Raw genomic sequence first — 17,064 nt, 5'->3', positions numbered from 1 at the left:
CTAGTTTGGGAAAAGTGACTGAATGAATAGCAACAATAATAACAATGAAAATAAACATTTACAAAGTGTTTTAAGATGTGCAACATGATTGACAAATATTAACTCAGTTTATCCTCATAACAACCCTGAATGAAGTTGCTATTATTATGCCTATTTTACAGATAAAGATACTGAGGCAAAGATACATTTAAGTGACTTCCCCAGGGTCACAAAGCTACTTAAAGTCTGAAGTAGGATTTGAATTCACATCCTCCTAATTTTGAACCAATTCCTAAACACAGAACCACTTAGGCTCTAATGAATAGGACATCATTGAACATCAGCAATATACAAAGCACTAATAGCAATGTCTCTGTTCTTTGGGATTAATTGCTAAGGAAATAAGACTTGACTACAAATAATTGTAATGCAAGACAAAATAAGGTAAATGCTATATCATTGGTACAACATAGAACACGAAAGGGAAAAAATTGTAGAAGTGACTTGGAATTGTCAAATTTAAATACCATTTAAGATTTTCTTTATATCACTCAACTTGTTTGCATCCTTGCCCAGGATGATACAGAAAGCAGAGGTGTAAACTGAAATCAGGACTTTTAATTACAAATCCAAAACTATTTCCATTGAATCATGCTAGCTCCAGAGATTATTTTTTTTTTAAGAATAATGAGAAAGAAGACTAAAAAAAGAGATGAGAGTTGGATTATATGGACCTTAAATGTCAGTCAGGTAGGCCCCAGGTACCTCTAAAAAATCCCAAGTCAAAAAAAAAATCACTGGGCCTTAGAATTAGGGATGAGTTAGAGGTATGTAAGCTCTTTGTAGCAATGCCAAGTAGTAATGCCAGTGGCCCCCAAATGAAATCAGTGGATCTAAGCAGAAATAAAACTGCTTAAAGGGAGGCAAATGGCCATTAAACTCAAAGCATTCTACTTCCAGAAACAGTTTCAGTCTCCTAAAAGCTCTGATGCAGAAGAGCTCTGAATATGAACATATCATAGGCTTCAAGCTTAAAGTTCAGCCTTAAAAGATATAGTCTAAGGGTCACACTAGAAGCCTGGACAGCCCATGACACTAGCAAGTGCATTGGAAATCAGAGTAATATGCAATTGAGAAATATCTAACAAAATGAATAAAAATATACTAAAATAGATGCATTAGATAATATTGTAATAATGTTAAGTAGATATATAATGTTATAATGTAAATAAACATAACATGTAATGTATAATAGATAATGCTAAATAGCTATAGAAATATAGATGTTATAACATAATATAAATAATATTTAATATGTTATAATAGGTATATATATAGGTATAAACATAATATATAATAATGTATAATAATGTTAAGTAGATATATAGATGTTATAATTATAATATGTATGTGTACAAATATGTAAAAATGTATAATAAAGTTGTAATAGATAATATTAAGTAGCTATATAGATATTTTATATATAATGTGTATAAGTATAATATGTCACAATGTATAATAGATAATTTTATAATTAGATAATGTTATATTTTAAAACTAAGTTAATATATAACCTATTAGGAACATATTATGGATCAGTGATCCCTGTTTTTATTTGAGTTTGATATTATTATTCTAATGTAACTTTTTCATTGTACATATGTGGAAACAAGCTGAGACAAGTATTAAATGCCAGAACTGGGATCTCAGTCCAGGTCCTCTGATTCCAAATCAGTGATCTTTAACATATAAGTGATTTTTAGTGGAGTTATGTGCTTGACAGATTTTTTTTTTACTTTTTTGTGGATCATTGAAATCACATTTAAAAAAAAATATCTTTATCAATGTTAAAAATTGAAAACAACTAAAGAAAAAAAATACATGAGGCAGCTAGGATGGAGCATTGGGCCTGGAATCAGAAAGACCTGAATTCTTGGTCACTTATGTGACTTGGCAAATTACCAAACTCTGCCTCTATTTCCTTATCTATAAAATGAGCTGGAGAAGGAAATGGCAAACTATATCAGTATCTTTGATAAGAAAACCTCAAATGGGATCATAAAGTCACACACAATTGGACAACAAAGACATACATCATTTTTACCATAAAGGTCTTAGGAGTTTTTCCACATACAGCCATTAGACGGGTATTATTTCACATTAACTTTCTTTTTCTTAATAAAGGCTCCAACCAAAAATATTTTTGTCCTAGTCTGAGGCAGAGTGGGTAAGTAGGGTGAAAATCCTACTAAAACTATGTCTAAACTTATACTGTATTAGCAACTATCTCCTTGGTATATTATCTGAATTGAAGAGGTAAGGGCAAGAATAAGGAAACTGGGAAGATCAAGGACTTGAAAATAGGTCTGTTAAGTAATAGTGCAGCAATCTAACCTGAGGGTCCATCTTCAAAGCTCTCTCATTGTTCCAGATTACATATGCTACTTCTCAGTAGCACTTCAGCCTCAGCAGAAAAAGTCTTCAGGAAGCCCTCAGGATTGCCTCAACATAGATTCAGAGGCCTAAAATGTGATTACACTCGGTGACTTTTTTTTTTTTTTTTTCACCTGAAGTGACTCACTTCACAGAAAGGACTAGACTTTATAGGATGTTTGGACTAAAATGTCTTTTCTGGGGAAAAATTGTTATTGCTACAGAAGAACAGTCAAAAAACATTTTTTTTTTCCTGCTAAGTCATCTCACACAAAGCTTGATGCTGAAAATTAAAGGTATATAGGAGACCCCAGAGGAATCAGGATGGTACATTACAGAATACTTCTACTTTGGGAGGGCCACAATAGACTTCATAGGTATGAGACAGAAAAGCAACCAGGTATTATGGTTATATTGATGCAGGTTGTGGTAGGCCGCATCAATACCACATATATGCTTTTTATTAGCTACAAGACTCCCATTATGTAAGGAAGTATGCTGACTAATTTTTACTGACATGAAAGAGAAATATGAAAGAGCAGTGTTATTTCACTGAATGTTGCCCAAATGGATATTTTCATTATTGTAAAACATGGGATAAACCAAGAATGGGACTCCTATTTCTAGGATAACAATAGGAGCAATGACAAAATGAGATTATAAGGAAGGACCAGAAGACAAAACAATTAAATTTCTATTTTGTATCTGTTTTTCTTATGTAGAATATTGATATTCAGCCAGGGGAGCACAGAATTAAAATGGTTAACAGAAAACTGAAGCCCAAGATAAATGAAGAGATGGTAAGAAGGTACCTAATCCTCGCAGTGAGCCTGTTTCCATGCCTAGATCAACCAAATTTCTCAGTACTAATGAAATTGGTTGTGCCCAGTAAGTTGCTATCAGAGACTTTAACAGTCCACAGAGAATAAGAAAACACAGGTGGAATTGGAGATGAGAAAATATTCCAGTTTTCAAAAAGGATAAATTTTAACAAGGGAGATTTTTTAAAAATCAACAACTACAGCCTGTAAAGTTATAAAAATCTCAATTATATTATTGAAAGTGTAATTTGTAAACAAATCAAAGAAAACATGGATCATTAAGAGCCAGCATAGATTCATCAAGAATGAAATCATGCCATTTTCTCTCCTAATATACTATATACTATATACTAAACTGGGAGAGAAAAAGAATACCATAAGCACAGTATACCTATATAACAATAAGACATTTTATACATTTTACAAAATCCCTCACAGCAGCCTTGTACACAATAAGTAAGAGATGTTAGCCAAGAGAGTGTAGTTGTCTGGCTTTGGAATTGATCTGAAAGATCAGATTCAGTGTAGCTCAGGCTCTAGTATGGGGGATATGAAGTGGTCTTCAGTGCCCTTAGTTTTATTTTGCTCATTTATATTAATGACTTAGGTGAAAGTGTTGTTGGTCATTCTTTTCAGTTATATCCAATTCTTTATGATCATAATTTGGGCTTTCTGACCAAAGATACTGAAGTGGCTTGTCATTTTCTTCTCATTTTATAGATGAGAAAACTGAGGCAAACAGGGCTAACTGATTTGCCAGGGGTCACACAGCTAAGTGTCTGAGGCCAAATTTAACTCAGGTTTTCTTGACTCCAGGTCTGGCTCTCTGTCCACCTGTTGTACCACCTAGCTGGCACAGATGAAAGTACAGATGATATGTTTATCAAATTTGTGTCTGACACAACTTTGGGATAGTTAACTGACAATTTGGATGACAAAATTAGGAACCAAAAATGTCATTACAGTCTAGAATGATTGACTGAAAATAGTACAATGAAATTTAATAAGGATAAACAGAAAGTTTTAACTCAAGCTCAGAAAATCAACGGCATAAGTGCAGAATGGGAGAGATATAGCTAAATGGTAGTTCACATGAAAAAGATGTGAAGACCTTAGTGGAGTATAAATTCTATATGATTCAGCATATGCAGTAGCAGTCATTAAAGCTAACTTGATTTTAGGTTGCAATAAAAGATATATTTTCCAGATTGAAAAGGTGATAGTCCCAAGGTACTCTGGTCCTATAGCATTTGGATTATGTTATCTATTCTGGGTACCACATTCTAAAAGGGATATCAACAAGCGGGCACATGTTTAAAGGAGGATGACCATGATGATGGACTCCTAACTCCTCTGTTACACCAGAACTGGTTCATAGGATCAAAGTTCCAGCACTTGAAAGGGACTTCACATGCAATCTAATATAGTCCAATCATTTTAGAGGTGAGAAAACTGAGACCTAGGGAAAATAAGTGACAGGGCTAGGTTCAGAGAGAAAAATGAGAGATGGACTTTGCATCCCGATCTATTGGTTCAATAATCAGTTCTCTTTTTACCAGAAAGAACAGAATATATTTGGGCCAGCTAGATAGTGCAATGGATAGAACACCAGTCCTAGAGTCAGAAAGATCTGAGTTCAAATCAGGCCTCAGACACTTAATACTTCCTAGCTGTGTGACTCTAGATATGCCCTAATTATCTTGCAAGGAAAAAAAAAAAGAAAAGAAAATACTTAACCTGGGAAAGAAAAAAACTTCTGGGGAAGGACAGCTGTCTCAAATGTCCAAAGGATTGCCATGTGGAAAAGGAATTGATCCTGTTTTGTTTGGGTTTAGAAAGCAGAGTGAGGAACAATGGGTAGAATTTCCTGGGTGAGAGACTTTATTCAAAGTAAGGAACTACTTCCTAATAATCAAAGCATCCCAAAGTGGAATAGGATGTTTCAAGAGATAGTAAATTCCACATTAGAGGAAATTTTCAAGCATAGATGACCAGTTGTCAGTGATACTATAGACGTGATTTGGACAAGAGAGGGACTAGATAACCTTCCAAGTTCCTTCTCATTGTGCAATTCTGTGAGTCTATGAAAAATAGCATCTTTAATAATAACTGGTATTAAAAATAATAGTTCATAACTTCATGCTTTTTTATGAATATAAAGCTATCTCATGCACATTATCTTATCTGATCCTTATAATAACTGTAGGAGGAAGGAAGGATATCTATTAATTTTTACAGATGAGGAAACTGAGGTTAATGGAAATTAAAATATTTGCATCAATCACAAAGATAATAAATGGCAAAACTGGAACTCAAATCCCTCTTTTTTGTGAGAGGAGCACAGTTTCTTCTCCAGTAGACATTGGTCTTATGTATCATTTTAGAATTAAAGAAAGATATGAGAATTGCTAATATAATTGATCAAAGATTGCTTAGAAATGGGAATGAGACAGTTTGGGTTTTTTAATTTGACTTAAGTAATGACTGTGATATATTCTTGGGTAATTCATTTGAACCTGTTTTGCACTTGTCAAATGGTTAATAATTATTAAATATTTATTTTAATAAGACTACATAATAATTGCAGATCTTTTTGGTAATTTTAAAGGAAGACACAGTATTAATACAAGGTAGCACAATACCCTGAAAAGAACAATAATTAAAGTCAAGAGTCTAGGTATTCTGTGTCTAGTCTATTAATTGTGATCTTGGCCAAATTACATAACCTCTGAAACCTCAAGTTTATCTTTTGGAGGTTGGTCTAGAGGAAGCTCTCCCCCTGCTCTAAGAATCTGTAATTCTGTGGATTTGTCAAAGTTCCATGATAATAGACAATGACATGAATAATCCAAAACACAAGTTAATAAAAATAATCTAAATATGATTTTATAGCACATCATATGATTTCCTAAACCTATCCTTTAAATTATCTTTTTAATTAGCAAAGATAATTGATTTTTGGCTGAATGTGGTATAGAATTACCTTGGAATTTTGAACAATCAAAATGTATTCTCAAGTGTTTTCTGTCAGTCTTAATACTGCAAAATACTCAATTATGCTAAATGAATGGCTATCCATTCTGGAGCAAGCTGATGTAGCTACTGAAACTTCTGTTTTCTTGATTCAATTTGAGATTGCTATTTTATATTGTTGGGCTTTTTTTTTAAAATAAAAGTAAAAAGTGAGTCGAAGTCCTCTTCTCAGTATTATCAATCAACAAACAAGCTCATAGCTTTTCTTTATATATGAATATAACAGAAAGTATTTGTAACTGTAAATGTAAGTAGGATTTAGCCTAGGTGATCTTTTGAGATCTCGTGAGATGACAAATGGTTGTCAATACTTCATTTGAAAATTCTTTGCTCTATTTCCATAGATTCCATAGAATATTAAACCTGTAATGATAGCAAACTTTAACTCTATGGATATCTGCTAAAGTTCTCTGCTAAAGGCAGGGTGCTGATAAATTTGTGACTTACCTGAATAATTTCATCCTTCAGTAGGTAGTAGAAGTGGCAAAGAGAATTGTTCTTCTGGAACCAATTTGGACTAAAAGCAGTAACTGGATGATGAGGTGGAAACAATAGGAATTTTGAAGCTAAGTCAGCATTCCATTATGGAATTTATTATTGCAAAAAGAAAGTTAGGAACAATCTGACCTGCACTCAAGATTTTTTTTTTTTGGGGGGGAGAGAAATAAGGAAGGGAAGAAGGAACTTTAAATGATTCAGAGAAAGAATAGTGTAGAGCTAGTAGCTCATTATACCATAAGAGAAATTGGCCTAAGAAGGATAGGAGGCTTGCAAAAAGGAAATTCTGAAGAGAGAAACAAAAATTAGTCCAGTGAGGAGGAAAAGAGGCAGCTGCTTGATGTAGAATTCATTGACAAATGAACTACTCAACTCTCACTTTGTTTCTGTTTACTCTTCCTAGGAAAAAGTTATTTAAACGTGGAAGAATATAACCAAACTGCTTAGATGTCAGTGGAAACATAAGATAAATGAAGAAATGGCAAGACAACATCAAGCTGTGTTCAGTGAATTCACAGTACCAGTCTTGGACAAACTAAATATTAGGGAACTGAGAAAACTGGCAAAGGATATTACTGACTCATTGTCAGTGAACTTTGAGGGATCTTTAAAAATGGGAAAGGTGCCACAAGACTGGAGAAAAACAGCTGTTTATCAACTTTCAAAAAAAAGCCCCCAAAGGGTAGAATATGCAAATTTTAAACCAGTGGGATTGATTTCTATTCCTGTCAAAATTCTGGAACTCATTATTAAGAAAATGAAATAAATGACCACTAAAAACCAGCATGACTTTATCAAAAACAGGTAACACTACGCTAACCTCATTTACTTTTCACACAGAGTAGCTAGACTAATAGACCAGAGGAATGCTGCATACCTAGTTTACCCGGAATTAAGCAAAGCATTTGACAAAATAATTCTCTTATGAAAAATATAGAGAGATGTGGAATAGACTCTGATATTATATAAGGAGATGTACTGTATAGTGACTTGTATATTCCTTGAGTGACCAGATTTTAAAAAGTAGCCATAAAAGGATTTATGTCAGTGTGGTCAGAGGTCTTTAGAAAGTATACCCCTTGGAAAGCTATGCTCAGACCAGTAATATTCAAAATTTTAATCAATGGCTTGGATGAAACCAAAGAAAGTATGCTTTTCAATTTGTAGTTGATACAAAACTGTGATGACTCATGAAATAGATGACAATTCAAAAGCCAAAATTATTTTGATATTCTAGAAAAATGAGCTTTTTTGAGTTAGGGAAAAAATGACAACAGACATAACTGTTAACTTTTATGCTTGAGTTAAAAAAAAAAAGCAGATTCATAAATACAAGATCAGTGGGTGACTAGTTAATGAAAAAAGATCTGTAATTTTTAGTGGACTCCAAACTCAAGATGAGTCATTAAGTCTACATTAAATCATTAAGACTACATAAGACTAATGTAGTATATTGCAGACTACATTAAGATAAGCATAGTATGCAGAATAAAGGAGAAAATAGTTCTACTATATTCTATCTATGTCAAGTTCCATATGGAAAACTATGTTCAGTTCTGAGTGTTCCATTTAAAAAACTTTGTTATGCATAATAGTTATATTTCTAGCTTGAGATATATTTATCTGACAGGAAAGGCTGTCCTCAGATTTTATGAGTTTATATGTATACAACTTACAATTGTCTTTAAGACATTGAATGAATTATCAGATTATTAACTATGTTTCTTTGGGAATATTACTATACGTTAGCTATTATCCTTTACCTAGTTGAATAAAATGCTTATATTAAAACAATTATGGGCAATCTCAATAATAAAAATACAAATAAAGGCTTATTAAAAGTGTTTCAAATCAAACCAAGACAATATTCTGCCAAGTTACTGAAAAAAAAAAAAACACAACAAAACAAAACAAAACAAAAAAAAACTTTGTTATGGTAAGACTTATTGATGCCCTTTGTTTTTTACATCACAGTCATTTCATTCCTACTATCATAATCTAACTTTCCCTTGTCACCAAAAGTAACAATAACAAATAATTAAGTATAAGCAAATAATACAGCAGTCACATCTAAAGATAAATGCAACATTCTGCCCTTCCTCTTTGCTTATTATTATTAACTGTTCTCCAAGATTGAGTTGGGTTTTGTAATTAATCAGAAAAGGGCTTACTTTTATTATTCTTTTCCTGTAATCATTGTATATACAAAGTGTCCCAAAAATCTTGGTACAGTTAAGCTATTAAAGCTTAAAACAATGTATTTAAGATAGGGAACTAAGTGTTGCAGTAAATAGAAACTGGACCTGGAGAACAGAAGACCTGATTTCAAATTCAATCTCAGACACTTACTAGCTGCTTGATTCAAGCAAGTCATATAATCTTTCTTTATCTTTAATGTATGAATAATAATAGCAACTTTCTTCCAGGATTGTAGTGAGGATAAAAATAAGCTAATATTTGTACAGTACTCTACAATCTTAAAGCACTAAAAAAAAATTCAAGATACTATTACACTAAGGCTTTGGGGTCTCTTAGTACACCTCCTCTGGTTCTGTGTATTCCACTCTTCATCAGTTTATACAAATTTTCCCATATTTTTCTGAATGCCATGTTTGGACCTTCTTAATGCACAGTAGTGATATTTCATTAAAGTAAAATATAGCAGTTTGTTCAACCATTTCCAACTAATGGATACCATATTTTAAAAATGTGACAAATCTCCCCTTTGTTTATTAGCCCTCATAATCTATTCTGGACTAAAGCAATAGCTTTCTAATAGGTCTCCTTGCTTCAGCCTACTCTTCTTTCAAACACATCCTTCACACAATTATCAGGGTGATTTTAATAAAGCAGGGATCTGATAATATTACTCCCCTATCAATAAACACGAGAGGCTCCTTCTTACCTCCAGAATACTATACATGCCATTTAAAGCCCTTCACAACCTAGTTCTAATCTTTCATCCTTAGTATTCATTAATGTCTTTCATACATGATACAATCACCCAAACTGGTCTTCTTCCTCCTTCTTACATATACCTGTCTATGTCTCATTTTTTTTACCTTTGCACTTACTGTTTCCCAGACTGTGATACATTGTGTATATCACGGTTCCTCCTGTGTGATACATTTCCTTCTAACCTCCGCCTCACAGAATCCTTCTTTTCCTTCAAGATTCGCCTAAAGCCCCACTTCTACCTGAAGCCTTTCTTGATTCCCAAATGCCTGTGCCCTTCTTCCTTAAATTTATTCTCCATTTGTTTATATATGTGCATGCTATCTCTCTTAAAATAATGTAAAATCCATGAGAAAAGGGAATATTTCATTTTTGTCTTTGTATTTCCAGCACCTAATTGACATTTAATAAATAATAAATGCTTATTGATTGATTGTCCCAGGAGGTAAAATAAGATGCAATGAGTACAGATCCTAAGGGGCAATATAAAAGTGTCTCCTAGTTAATTAGACTGTTCTAAAGTGTATTTGAAACACTCTGGATGATCAGTTACTAGGAATATTGTTAAAGGTATTTGGGTTCATATGTGCCTTGGACTAAATATACTTTGAAATCCCTTTCAATGTTTAAATTATGTAATTATCTACCTCACAAAGCAATTCTGCTGCCCCTATTAACTTTCATATTTTTGCTAAATATACTATCACCTTCCCAGTCACCTGTGTTTTTAACCTTCAAGCCTCATTTTACTCTTTTTCAGCTTTACATACAATAAAATGACTAGTCTTGCTGATTCTCTCTTCCATTTGTCTCCTCCTTTCCAGTCTCAGTTCCACCTTTTCTAGTTCAGGTCCCAATCATTTTTCTTAATCTGTCTTTGGCAATAACATCCTAATGGTCTCCTTGATATTATGCCCTTTTTTTTTTCAATCTACCATTCATAACAGGATTACTTAATTTTCTTGTTATATTGTAAGTAAAATAATGACTGATACCTACTTGGTACAAAACCCTCAGTGTTTCCCCATTATGTAAAGAATATAATAAAAATTTCTTCATCTGGCCTTAAAGGCTCTCTATAATCTGGCTCCAATTTATCTTTACAGCCTTATTTCATCCCTTTTCCCTTCATATTTCAGTGAAACAAGAGTGCTTTCTTTCTCATGATTACCTTCTACCTTTTTTTAGATTCAATCAGTTGCACATATTGTCAACTGTGCTTAGAACTGACTTCTCTGATACTGACACTTACTAAAATTCTGCTATTTTATTTCAAGGCCAAGTCAGATGCCAATTCCTTCAGGAAACATTTCCTGGTCTCACCAAATTGAAGTGATCACTTCTTAGTCAAATCTTTCAAGACTCTATGATGTCTTATCAGATAAATTAATCATATTCTTGTATATTTATATAGCTCATACTAGGTTACAAACTTCTTAAGAACAAGAAGTATTGTTTCTACTTTTTTTTACTATTTTAAATTATTTTATTTCATATTATATCTTATATCTCATATTTTGTCATCTCATTTCATATTATATTATTGTTCATTGTAAATTCTGAGGAATTACTCATTTTTAGTTTATATTCCTGTATATTCTAGTTCCCTTTTCTTTTGGAAGTAAGTTTTTAGACTTTTAAGAAATGCCATTAGTAGGCTAAATAGGCCAAAATACCTTCCCCCATCAAAGAGCTATACTGTTCTTCTGAAGAAAGTATTTAATGATGAGAACGTGAGGACATTGCTGATGTTTTCCTATTTAGCCAAAAAACATACAAAGGCTATTCAGAAAAATCACCTTTACCATGTGGGGAAATTGCTGTGTAAGTGACAGTTTGTATGAACAATCATCAGTTAAAGAATAATTGAATTAAATGTAAATTAAATTTGAAAATATTAATAGCGATTATGGGGATATACTCAGTTTGAATGTAATGATGCTACTGTCTATAATGTAGTTATAAAACCTAAGATTTCAAATAGAACTGGCTTCCAAAGAAAGAACTTATTATCCCACTATTAAGATTAAAACCATCAGGTTACTGGAGAGGCCATATTTAAATGGGTCAGCATCATTTAAATTGCAGGCTGTGCTTGCATTTTTTAACAAATTACTTAAGACGTTTACTCTTGAAGTATTCCATTTTGAATGCAGATCTATATTTAAACATATTTTCTTTGTTCTTTTCACTCCAGTTTAGTAAATTACTTTTATTTTTAATTATACATGAATTGCCAGCCAGTTGACAAGCATTTATTTCTATAATACATCATATTTACCACCTCCTGTTTCTTCCTTCTTACAATTAATTCCCCTAACTCTGATCTAAAGGAGGACAGATGATGGACACATATGCCAGTTCCTCTGGTGAGATCACTCACCACTTCTTGGGTCTGTTCAACATGAAGCCAAGGATGGTTCGTAGCATTTATTCTGTTTGAAGGCAAGACTACCCCCTCCATCTGATTGCTACTGTTTGGACAATTTAACTTCACAGCTAAGAATGGGGGCCAGTGTACATTATGACTGATACCTACTTGGTACGAAGGGGTGGGACTAGATAGCTTCTGATATCTGACTGAGATCCTATGATATGCTTCTTTTTGTACATTCCTTTGTTCCAGGACCTTACTGTTCTGACAGACAGAGGAGAAAATACAGGATGTTGTATGGGGGTTTTCTTCATTCTTTTGTCTAAAAGTCAGCCAGTCAATTAGCATTCATTAAACACCTTCTATGGCCAATACTGCACCAAGTCCTGGGGATACAAAGGAAGACAAGAGACAGTCCAGGCTCTCAAAGAATCTAAATCCAACAGGGAAGACTGCTTGCAAACAACTGTGTACAAACAAAGCCACTGGGAGATTACCCAGAGTGGGAATCCAGTAGCTTTAAATGGCCTCAGGAAGGCTTCTCACGGAAGAGAGGAGGTGGGTGGCACTGGAAGGAGGGGGAGAGGAGGAGAGAAAACATGGATGGATCAGCCGGTGACAATGACTAGAGCCAAGCTTTTGGGTTACAATACAGGGGCCAGCACCTCGGTGTCACAGAGCACACAGCACAGAGTAAGTGATCAGAGGAATCAGGAGGGGCTGGGTTGTGAAGGGCTTTGGCCACTTGTCCCTCACAGTCACAGGGAGCCACTAAAATTTCTGAAGAGAGGGGGACAAGGTCAGCTTGAGGAAGACCAATTTGACAACTGAGTGGAGAATGGACTGGAGTGGGGAGAGAACCACTGGCAGAGAACAGGAAAAGGTGTGGGTCAGGAGGGTGACGGCATGTGCAAGAGACATCGTGAAGGAAAAAATCAAGGAGCCTCGGCAATGGATTAGGTACATGGGGTGAGAGAAAGAGGAGGAGAGGATGGCCCCTGGGTAGAGAGCCTGGGAGACTAGGAAGATGCTGGTGCTCTTGACAGTAATGGGGAAGTTCAAAAGTGGGGAGCTTTTGTAGGGGGAGAGAATGAGTTCTGTTTTAGACATTTAAGATATGTAGGGGATATCCAATTTGAGATGTTTAATTAGCAGTTAGAGATGCCACCCTGAAGGTCAGGAGAGAGCACAGTAATTATAGTAATTATGCTTTTTTTAATTTTTAGAATTTTGAGGACTATTGCTTTTGTAAAAAGTTAACAAGGAATAATCTGGTCAAAATAGTTATTAAATTTTCCCTTTTAAAATAGCTCCTTCTTTTGAGTCCACAATTTCTGTTTGATACCATGAAATAAAATTCAAATATTTTCTTGACATTCAATGCTCCATAACCTAATACTACCCTATCTTTCTACTTCTGTCTCATATTACTCCCCTGCTCTGTCCAATTTCTTAAACATTCCTTGTTTTCCCACTTCCCATTCCTTTGCTCTTACAGTTTTCCATGCCCGAAATGACTTCTTGTTCTAGTCATCCATTAATGCTCTAACACTTCAATAAAATTATGATTTTATTGATGTCTTTTCTCTAATACCAAAAATCTCAATGCCTTTTCATCCTGGGATGCTTTTCCATGCTCTTTCATAAATCTTCCAGACAGTGTCTACCCAGTATACTAGAACCATTCCTCTTGACTTTCTAACACTAGCTGGGCTGGCTCTCTGTTGGCACTTGCTTTTGCTTCATGACCAAACATGACTATTCTTTATTGCCCAACTCAAATGCAATCTCATCTAAGAACTCTTCCCTGATCTCCCTAGTCATTTTACTACTTTTTGACTTTCTCCTCTTTTTTATATAACACTTCATTTTGCATCTTTCTAATGTATTTATCTTATACTATTTTGTGTTAAAATTATATATGAGTCATTATGAGAGGCATCAAGCTGACTTTGGGATCTGGAAGCAATGGATTTGAATTCTTCTTCTGGTACCTACTGGCCAAGTCACTTAACATCTTAGTGTTTCAGGCAACTCCTTAAGAATGCCAGTTCCATGAGACACTGCAGAAGCAGAGGGAGTTTACTCAGTACAATGAAATTATAGTTCTAGTCCACTCCCCCCCCAAAAAAAATTCCCCTATATTAAAAACTCTCTGAAGGCAGGGGCAATATTTTGTTTAACAACTGTTTGGTCACATATACATATATTGTATTTAATTTATACTTTAACATATTGAACATGTATTGGTCAACCTGCCATCTGGGGTGGGGGGGAGAGGGAGAAAATTAGAACAATTGGCCATTGTCAATGTTGTAAAATTACCCATGCATATATCTGTTGAAAAAAAGTTTTTTTTTGTTTAAATTGGTTTACATCCAGTAGGCATTGTAGAATGTTAACTGAATTACTATATCCTGGGGGAAAAAAAAGAGACCCTATTGGCTTTGGGTGTTTCCTTTCTCTGTATAGCTAATATCCTCTATAAATTTTTTAAAGGTATGGAATCTGGATAATAATCAATAAGACTGTGGAATAAAAACTAAAAGAAAGGCAGTCATAATAACAACTTTACTTGAAAACTGCCTGAGAATGGGCTGCAGAATCTACTCAGTTAATATAGAAAGGACACTGATAAAGCTGCTTCTCAATACAACCCTTAAAAAAAACCCTAGAAGAGATCACTATTGTAAAAGATAATATAGTAAAGTATGGTGATTTCTAATTTTTTTGATGGGTAAGTATTTTTCTGAAATGCTGAGATCCTCACCCAAAGCAACAACTTCCATTCACATAACAACTCAATGGAAATACCTGGAAGACTGTGAAAGGAAGGAATGGTTTTGGGGGAGAGAGACAAAGACAAACAGAAAGAGTCAGACAAAGATTTATCATACATTGAGGTGGCAGGCATTGTGCCATGTATAGGAATACAAAATAAATACTAAAAAGACAGTCCTTACCCTCAAGGAGTTTATATTCTAACGTAGAAAGAAAACACATAAAGAAATGCTGGCAAGGTGGGGGTTCGCCCTTTTGTGAGTGAGGGTGAGGCGAACATGGCTAAGGTACCTCATGAAATGACAGTCTGAGCTAGGAACTCACCGGTTTAACATATCAAGTTCCATTATCTACCAGCTGGATGTGATTAACCTGGGGGATCTAGAAGATGTTAAGAACCCCAGCTAAGAGCATAGAGATTTTTAGATGGTAGGTGCTATAAAAATACCAGATTGCTATCTGCAGGGTTCCTGTAAATTCCTTCCTGATTCACATATCTTGTGAAATGTGGTAATGTGGCAGGGAAGATCCCAAAAAAATTTCAATCATCAGAATGTAAATGGAAACAGGCAGGAGGTATGTGTATGGGGGAGGGCGGCTCATGCTTTTTCATGCATGGCTTCATTACTGCTTCTTACATTAGATTGAGAATTGAAGCGGTAGGAGAAAATCTCCTATCCCAATCCCTTCACCACCATATATTCACCACTCCTTCCATCTCTGTACTTCTGCTTCTGCCAATTCTCCTTCCTATTCTTCTCCTACTCAAAACCCCACCTACCTTTTAGGGGACAGCTCAGCTGTTATTTCTTCTCTGCCAACTGGAAGGGATCTCTCACTGTTGGGAAGTTGTGCTTTGTAAGCATAACTGCAAATAGCAATTACTATAAAGTGATAATAGTTTGTTTTTTTGTTTTGTTTTGTTTTGTTTTCTGTGATCCTATTTTATCTCTTCTTCTAGACTTATTGTGATTAACCTGATCTGGGCCTCTGATCTAGAAGATGAAGCTTGACAACTGGGGACTGTGTCTCAAGATTTTCTTTTCTCCACAATTCTTAGCACAATATATTGGTCTATACACAGAATAGACAATGGTTTATACACTCAATAAATACTTAGACTTTTTTTTTTTTTTTTGAGACTGGATTTCCCTTTTTTAACCAGGATGGAAAAGTAGTGGCCCCTCATGGACCAGAAGCCAATAGTGATGGGCAGAGAAGTTTTAACCTGCTCCAATTTTTCAACCTGAACTAAACAAATTAGTGGTCCTCTGCTCCATACTTGTACCAGACAATGCAGACACATGATCAGATTTAACTCTACTGTAGCTCAGATCTGAATTCAAGTGATCCCTCATGCAGCACAGTGAGCACAGGAGTATACCATCCCACTCAGTTCTCAATAAGCAAAAGAGAGAAAGGGAAAAAGGGAGGGAAGGAGGGAGAAGAAATGGAAGGTAATTTTTTTTTGAAAAATGACAGTGATACTGATACATTGTTGGTGGAGTTGTGAAAGAATCCAGCCATTCTGGAGAGCAATTTGGAACTATGCCCAAAAAGTTATCAAACTGTGCATACCCTTTGACCCAGCATTGCTGTTATTGGGCTTATATCCCAAGGAAATACTAAAGAGCGGAAAGGGACCTGTATGTGCCAAAATGTTTGTGGCAGCTCTTTTTGTTGTAGCTAGAAACTGGAAGTTGAATGGATGTCCATCATTTGGAGAATGGTTGGGTAAATTATGGTATATGAAGGTTATGGAATATTATTGCTCTGTAAGAAATGCCCAGCAGGATGAATACAGAGAGGCTTGGAGAGACTTAAATCAACTGATGCTGAGTGAAATGAATAGAACCAGAAGATCACTGTACACTTCAATGTTGTATGAAGATGTATTCTGATGGAAGTGGAAATCTTCAACATAAAGAAGATCCAACTCACTTCCAGTTGATCAATGATGGACAGAATCAGCTACACCCAGAGAAGGAACACTGGGAAGTGAATGTAAACTGTTAGCACTACTGTCTATCTACCCAGGTTACTTATACCTTCGGAATCTAATACTTAATGTGCAACAAGAAAATGGTATTTACACACGTCTATTGTATCTGGGTTATATTGTAACACATGTAAAATGTATGGGATTGCCTGTCATCGGGGGGAGGGTGTGGAGGGAGGGGGGGATAATTT

General features: G+C 34.8%; 1 protein-coding gene across 6 annotated transcripts in view; it reads right to left on the bottom strand.

Moving 5' to 3' along the window:
• SDK1 (sidekick cell adhesion molecule 1) overlaps window positions 1–17,064 on the bottom strand; it is a 1,233,278-nt gene that overhangs the window by 128,648 nt on the left and 1,087,566 nt on the right. The gene's annotated exons all lie outside the window — the stretch shown is intronic.

Source organism: Sminthopsis crassicaudata, chromosome 1 (genome assembly GCF_048593235.1).
Source record: "Sminthopsis crassicaudata isolate SCR6 chromosome 1, ASM4859323v1, whole genome shotgun sequence".
Taxonomy (NCBI): domain Eukaryota; kingdom Metazoa; phylum Chordata; class Mammalia; order Dasyuromorphia; family Dasyuridae; genus Sminthopsis; species Sminthopsis crassicaudata.
Note: the sequence above shows the minus strand (reverse complement) of the source record. Positions and strands in the feature narration are given on the sequence as shown.